We start from the raw sequence: 7,556 nt of genomic DNA, 5'->3' as shown, positions 1-7,556 counted from the left end.
CGTGTTGAGAGTGGATTGAGCTGTTAGTAAAGGCCAGGAGGCTGTGATGCTAAGCAAGTGGATGATGATGCTTGTTGAACTGGACATCTCCTCCCCCTTCTGTCGTGGGGTAGATTGACTTCCCTCCCCTCCCGACCCATCTTTACACATTCCCAATCCTGGACTTTCCATTCGACACTTAATTTCACGTTTCACGGATCCCGTTGACAGACCAATTCCCTGCCTGGGATAAATAAAGTTTGATCGTATTGTATTGCAAGGCGACACTTTGCAACAATGCGAATATCAGATATAACCCACCCAGCGCCTCACCTATCCATGTTCTCCACAGATGCTGCCTGACCCGCTGAGTTACTCCAGCACTCTGTGAAACGTCACCTATCCATGTTCTCCACAGATGCTGCCTGACCCGCTGAGTTACTCCAGCACTCTGTGAAACGTCACCTATCCATGTTCTCCACAGATGCTGCCTGACCCGCTGAGTTACTCCAGCACTCTGTGAACTGTGAAACGTCACCTATCCATGTTCTCCACAGATGCTGCCTGACCCGCTGAGCTACTCCAGCATTTCCTGATCTTATTTCAGATTTCCCACCCATCCATTTATGATGAAGTTGCAATCCTTGCTCCTATCTCAACAAATGTCCGCCACTTTCTCCAAGCAGTGATGTGTCTAATGGTTCCAAGCCTCCCTTGATTGACTTTGGTTGTTTGGCTCATGTAGTTTAGAGATACAGCGCGGAAACAGGCCCTTCGGCCCACCGAGTCCACACCGACCAGCGATCCCTGTACGCTAACACTACCCTACACCCACTTGGGACAATTTTACATTCAAACCAAGCCAATTAACCTACAAACCCGCACGTCTTTGGAGTGTGGGAGGAAACCGAAGATCTCGGAGAAAACCCACGCGGGTCACGGGGAGAACGTGCAAACTCCTTACAGTCAGCGCCCGTAGTCAGGATCGAACCTGGGATTCTGGCGCTGTGAGGCAGCAACTCTACCACTGCGCCACCGTGCTGCCCAAGCCACCATTTGTCCACCCGACTGGGATCTAAAATCCATCATCCATGTACCAACACATTTACTACAAGGCGGAGCGGTAGAGTTGCTGTCAGGCTCGAACCTGGGACACTGGCGCTGTGAGGCAGTAGCTCTACCGATTCGCCACCTCGTACACGTACCCAGTTTGGGGGTGAGATGAGCAGGTAATTGCCTGCATGTATGACTCAGGTCACCGAGGGAATGCAACGCAAACTCAATTAACATTGAACAGCTCAGTCTATAAATGTCAGAATATTGAGGAAAATAGACTTCAGTGGTGGAGATGATATTGAATCCACGCCTCAGGTGAATACAGATATTAGGCTGCAGGTATGATTCATACCGCATCTACGTCTGGGACCATACACGTTCTAGAGATAACAGTCTGTTGGTTGGCAAATGTTCTGATGGGTTATAAATGCACATCTACCAGAAAACTCCACTGAGGTCGCTATCTGTCTGAAAGATACAAGCGCCTCATCCAAGCACCATTCAAAGACATTAATGTACAGTGTTGATGCAGGGAGCGGTCGAGGTTTCAAGTCCATAACTCCCTCAAAGAGGCAACCCAAGTAGACAGTGATAAAGGAGCATTTGGTATGCCTGCCTTCATAGCATCCCCGGTTCGGTCCCGACTACGGGTGCTGTCTGTACGGAGTTTGCACGTTCTCCCCAGTGGCCTGCGTGGTCTCGGTTTTCTCCGAGGTCTTCAGTTTCCTCCCACATTCCAAAGACGTACAGGTTCGTAGCTAAATTGGCTTGTGCTTGTCTACTTGATATAAGTGTAAAATTTGTCCCCAGTGTGTGTGTAGGCTTGTGTTAGTGTGCGGGGATCGCAGGTCGGCACGGACTCGGTGGGCCGAAGGGCCTGTTTCCGCGCTGTATCTCTAAAACTGAAACAAAATAGATCGGGGCAGGAAGTCATGATGCATCTTCTTCATAGGAACAGGCACAGCCCCTTCAGATCTGCCAAACATCTCGTCTGCATGCACGTGATCCATATCCCTCCATTGCGGATCCTAAAGCCTCTTAAACCCCACTATCGTATCTGCCTCCACCCCCACCCATGGCAGCGCGTTCCAGGCACCCACCACCCTCTGTGTAAAAACCTTCCCCGCACATCTCCTTTATATTCTGGCCCCCCCCTCGCCTTGATGAAATGCCCCCTAGTCTTGTATGTTTCCTACACTGGGGTAAAGGTTCTGGCTGTCCACACTATTTATGTCCGTCGCTATATAGGGTGATTTCACGAAAGGTCACTGGAGCGTAGATCCGCACCCACGTGACCGAAATTTTTAACTGGGGGACAAGCGTCACTTCCGGTACATGTTAGTGAATGGGAAAACACGCACTTTCACACCCATTAAAAACATCGAAAACGGCCAGGTTTTGAGCTGCAATTAAGTGAGCCATTCGGGGTGACCGTGAGGCACAGCTACCTAAATTTACAGTCCAAAAAAAAGATAGAAACTAAGGTAAATTCAAGAGGGAGCTGAAGGTGTAAAAACAGCGGAAGTTGTTAGCGGACATTTGTCGTGGAGATTTAAAGATCCAAAATATCGTGAATTATCGCGTTTGCTCGCTGCATTTCATCAAAAGTGGCATTATTGACTTTGTTATCTTTATTCATTTGTTAGATGAAAAGTTTTAAAAGTTAGAAACCCGTCAGTAAAATTGCAAAATCGCCCATGGTTCTCAGGTGGGTTTTAACATGCAAAATGAAAACGCTTCTGAAGCTCCATTTACCATTTAAATAATCGTAAACTATCAATGCGTTTGGAAATAAATTTTACTGAGATGCAAGTTTACGATTATTTAAATGGTAAATGGAGCTTCAGAAGCGTTTTCATTTTGCATGTTAAAACCCACCTGAGAACCATGGGCGATTTTGCAATTTTACTGACGGGTTTCTAACTTTTAATACTTTTCATCTAACAAATGAATAAAGATAAAAAGTCAATAATGCCACTTTTGATGAAATGCAGCGAGCAAACGCGATAATTCCCGATATTTTGGATCTTTAAATCTCCACGACAAATGTCGGCAATCAACTTCCGCCGTATTTACACCTTCAGCTCCCTCTTGTATTTACCTTAGTTTCTATCTTTTTTTTGGACTGTAAATTTAGGTCGCTGTGCCTCACGGTCACCCGACTGGTACAGTAAATTGCAGCTCAAAAACTGGCCGTTTTCGATGTTTTTAACGGGTGTGAAAGTGCGTGTTTTCCCATTCACTAACATGTACCGGAAGTGACGCTTGTCCCCCAGTTAAATTTTTCGGTCACGTGAGTGGGGATTTACGCTCCAGTGACCTTTCGTGAAATCACCCTATACGTCTGTCATGTATTCTCCCCCGCCGATGGCATTCCAGAGAAAACAGCCCAAATATGTCCAACCTCTCTTCAAATCTGTGTTGCTGCCTCACAGCACCAGAAGCCCCCGGTCCGATCCTGACTACGGGTGCTGTCTGTGAGGAGTTTGTACGTTCTACCCGTGACCCCGGGTGCTCCGGTTTCCTCCCACATCCCAAAGACGTGCAGGTTTGTAGATTAATTGTCTTGTAAATTGCCTCTAGTGCGTCGGATGGAACTGGTATACGGGGTGATCGCTGGTGGACATGGACTCCGTGGGCTGAAAGGGCTTGTTTCCACGCTGTATCTCGACCCCAAACACCACTAGACTCACTGCATGTATTGGCGAAGGACGTGAGTTATTGATGATGGGGTTTAGTTACACCGGAGACCCCACAGCGGATGAGCATGTGACCGGGACCATGAACGAAGGAACACACACCTGCACCAAACACTGACATTACATCCACATACAACATAGACGTGGGCAGAGCCGGCTTTAAATATTATGTAGGAAGGAACTGCAGATGCTGGTTTAAACCGAAGATAGACACAAATGCTGGAGTAACTCAGCGGGACAGAAACATAGAAACGTAGAAACATAGAAATAGAAAATAGGTGGAGGAGGAGGCCATTCGGCCCTTCGAGCCAGCACCGCCATTCATTGTGATCATGGCTGATCGTTCCCTATCAATAACCCGTGCCTGCCTTCTCCCCATATCCCTTGACTCCACTAGCCCCTAGAGCTCTATCTAACTCTCTCTTAAATCCATCCAGTGACTTGGCCTCCACTGCCCTCTGTGGCAGGGAATTCCATAAATTCACAACTCTCTGGGTGAAAAAGCTTTTCTCACCTCAGTCTTAAATGACCTCCCCTTTATTCTAAGAATGTGTGGCCCCTGGTTCTGGACTCGCCCAACAATGGGACCATTTTCCCTGCATCTAGCTTGACCAGTCCTTTTATAATTTTATATGTCTTTATAAGATGCCCACTCATCCTTCTAAACTCCAGTGAATACAAGCCTAGTCTTTTCAATCTTTCCTCATATGACAGTCCCGCCATCCCAGGGATCAATCTCGCCCTCTCTTCACCCAGCAGACAACAGCCTGCAGGAGGTTGCGGAGAAGATATGTCCCGGCCAGCGTGCGGTTGCTTGACTGCGCAAACGTGCAAAGTTTCAGCCAAGGGCCAACGCAGACTGCAATGAGCAACAGAAATAGACTTCAATCACAGCAAATGATATGTTTCAATTCTCCTCCGAGTTTATTGCTTTTTTAATAAGGGTGCCTATTTCAGACATTTCACCGTGTAGCAACAGTTCATACATCTGAAATTAGAAACTCCTTTGGTGTTTCAATTGGATTTGATCATCGCTGCAGCGAGAGGGAGGACAGACCCGACTACCAAGTGGAGCAGGAGAGCGGGGCGCTGAAAATATCGCAGCGGGGTTGTATTTACAAGCTTTCCTGGGTTGTTTCTGACACTTGAAATTTCTCACACGCACAAGATGAAGATGAAATCTCTATCAAACTTTGTATCTACTGTGGGTGAAGGAACTGCAGACGCTGGTTTACATCGGAGCTAGGCACAAAATGCTGGAGTAACTCAACTGGAGTAACTCAACTCAGCATCTCTGGAGAGAAGGAATGGGTGACGTTTCGGGTCGAGACCTTTCTTCAGACACATTCCATCTATGATCCCCCTCGGTTCTAGGCAGTACCCCCCACGCTGGGCACTCCTTCGTTCCGCATTTAGAGTTCTTTAGTCAGAGGGTGGTGAATCTGTAGAGTTATGCCCCTGTCCCACTTTCACCACCTAATTGGCGACCTCTGCCGAGTTTGCCCTTGACTCATACTCGCAGCATGGTCGCCACGAGGTCGTAGGAGGTCTTCGTAACTCTTCTTCATGCTCGTGAGTGGTCTCCGCGTACTCGTAGCTAGTCGTAGTTGGTCTTAGGTGTGGAAGACTGAGGTCGAGGGGGGTCGTAGGAGGTCGTAGATATAGTCGTAGGAGGTCTTTTACTTCGGCGAGTCAACGCGAACGTGACATTTTTTTCAACACCTCTAGGGTCTTCTAAACTCGTGGATTAGGTCGTCCAAGTGGGGCAGGCCATTGAATTGCCACAAACAGCTGTGGAGGCCAAGTGATTGGGTATTTTTAAACCAGAGATTAGCAGGTTCTTTGTATTTTTAGTTTTACCAAATCTGCGCCGACCACTAATCACCCCGTACACTTGCTCAATCCTACACCCTCCGGGCGATTTACAGAAGTGCATTAACCCACAAACCCGCACGTCTTTGGAATGAGGGAGGAAACCAGAGCACCCGGGGAAAACCCACGCAGGTCACGGGGAGAACCTGCAAACTCCGTACAGACAGCACCTGTAGTCGGCATCGAACCCAGGTCTCTGGCGCTGTAAGCGCTGCAAGGCAGCAACTCTACCGCTGTGCCACCGTGCCGCGGTGAAGAAGGGTTCCGACTAGAAATGTCATCTATCCATGTTCTCCTGAGATGCTGTCTGAACCGCTGCGTTACTCCAGCGCTTTGTGTCTATCTTTGGTATAAACCAGCATCTGCAGTTGCTTCTTACACAAATCAAGGGGTCTGGGTTAATGCGAGGTGATGTGAAGTCAGATTTCACTGCAGCGAATACCACATGGAATTCAGCTAATTGTAGAAATCTGGAATTAAATTACGATGAACAATACCAACTGGGCAGCTATCAGATTGTCATTAAAAACCCATCAGGTTAACTAAAGGGCCTGTCCCACATGGCCGTCATTCGCGCGTCATTTACGCGACCTGCTAGCGCGTGGGTAGCGTGGGACGGGCGCATGGAGTGGTGTGGAGGAGTGGGGACTTCTTCCTGCACAAAATCTTTGCGCGCCACCAGCCTGTCGCGTAACTGACGGCCAAAGTGGGACAGGCCCAAGACCCTGGCGCGACGCAACGTCTCACCTCCAACAGCAGCAGCAGAAGCAGGCAAACGATCGCCGAGCTCGGCCTGGGGCTCACGGCCATTGCGGATCCGGATCCGCCCCCACTCCTACTCCCAGAGCGCGGCCAAGACGATTAGAGATAGACACAGAATGCGTCTTTCAGACTGAAGAAGAGTCTCGACCCGAAACATCATCCATTCCTTCTCTCCAGAGATACTGCCGGTCCCGCTGAGTTACTCCAGCATTTTGTGTCCATCTTCAAATGACGTAACGCGCTCCAGACCGCTGTGCGGGCGCATGATGACGCTCGCGACCGTCGCGGGTCAGTCACTAACGGCCTGTCGCGTAAATGACGTCCAAGTGGAACAGGCCCTTCAAATAAACCAAATCTGCTAAGTTGCATTTAACTCTAAACCAAAACTAAACCAAACTAATCAGACTGAAAGTAGACGACATGTTTAAGAAGGAACTGCAGATGCTGGAAAAATCGAAGGTGGACAAAAATGCTGGAGACACTCAGCGGGTGAGGCAGCATCTATGGAGCGAAGAAAATAGATGGGTTGCATGTAAGGTCATCAGGTCAAAGGGCGTGACACACGGAGCATCCTAATCCATGTGGAGTACATGGCAGCTTCCGGCATTTTCTGTTAATACACTAAACGCGTACTTTCTTACCCGTTAAAAAATGCCAAAATTGTCAATGTTTGCGCTGTAAATAATTGTAGAAATCGGGGTAACCGTGAGAGACATCTATCCTACTTCAGAATTCCAAAAGTGAGGAGAAATGATGGTAGAGAGAAGCGACAGCTGAAGGGACAACAGCAGCTAAAGTGGTTGGCGAACATTAGCCGTGCAGATATCAAGATTGGAAATATTGGGAATTATCGCCTTTGCTCACTACATTTCATCAACAGTAAGGCATTATTTATGTTTTTTCTTGATTTCTTCGGTATCTAAAAAGTTTCAGAAGTGATAAATCTGACTGTAAAATTTTTAAATCGCCCATGGTTCTCAAGTGGGTTTTTACATGCAAAAAGAAAATGCTGCGGAAGATAAATTTACCATTAAAAAAATCTCCAGACTTAACGAGTGAAATGTCCTGATGGCTTAAACACCCACTCACTTTCAAAGATATTGTCAATTTGCTGAAGTTGATTATGTCAAATTAACAGCTAACAATTAATCAATTCCTTGGCTTGCATCTGAGTAAAATGTAATTCAA

General features: G+C 47.6%; 1 long non-coding RNA gene across 1 annotated transcript; it reads left to right on the top strand.

Annotated features, from left to right (window-relative positions):
* The first annotated feature begins 1,435 nt into the window (after nt 1-1,435).
* Nucleotides 1,436-7,556, top strand: LOC116985990. Its single transcript, XR_004415380.1, has 3 exons — nt 1,436-1,445; nt 5,663-5,664; nt 7,425-7,556. It is a non-coding gene; the product is annotated as an uncharacterized LOC116985990 (long non-coding RNA).

This window comes from Amblyraja radiata, chromosome 22 (assembly GCF_010909765.2).
Source record: "Amblyraja radiata isolate CabotCenter1 chromosome 22, sAmbRad1.1.pri, whole genome shotgun sequence".
Lineage (NCBI taxonomy): Eukaryota > Metazoa > Chordata > Chondrichthyes > Rajiformes > Rajidae > Amblyraja > Amblyraja radiata.
Note: the sequence above shows the minus strand (reverse complement) of the source record. Positions and strands in the feature narration are given on the sequence as shown.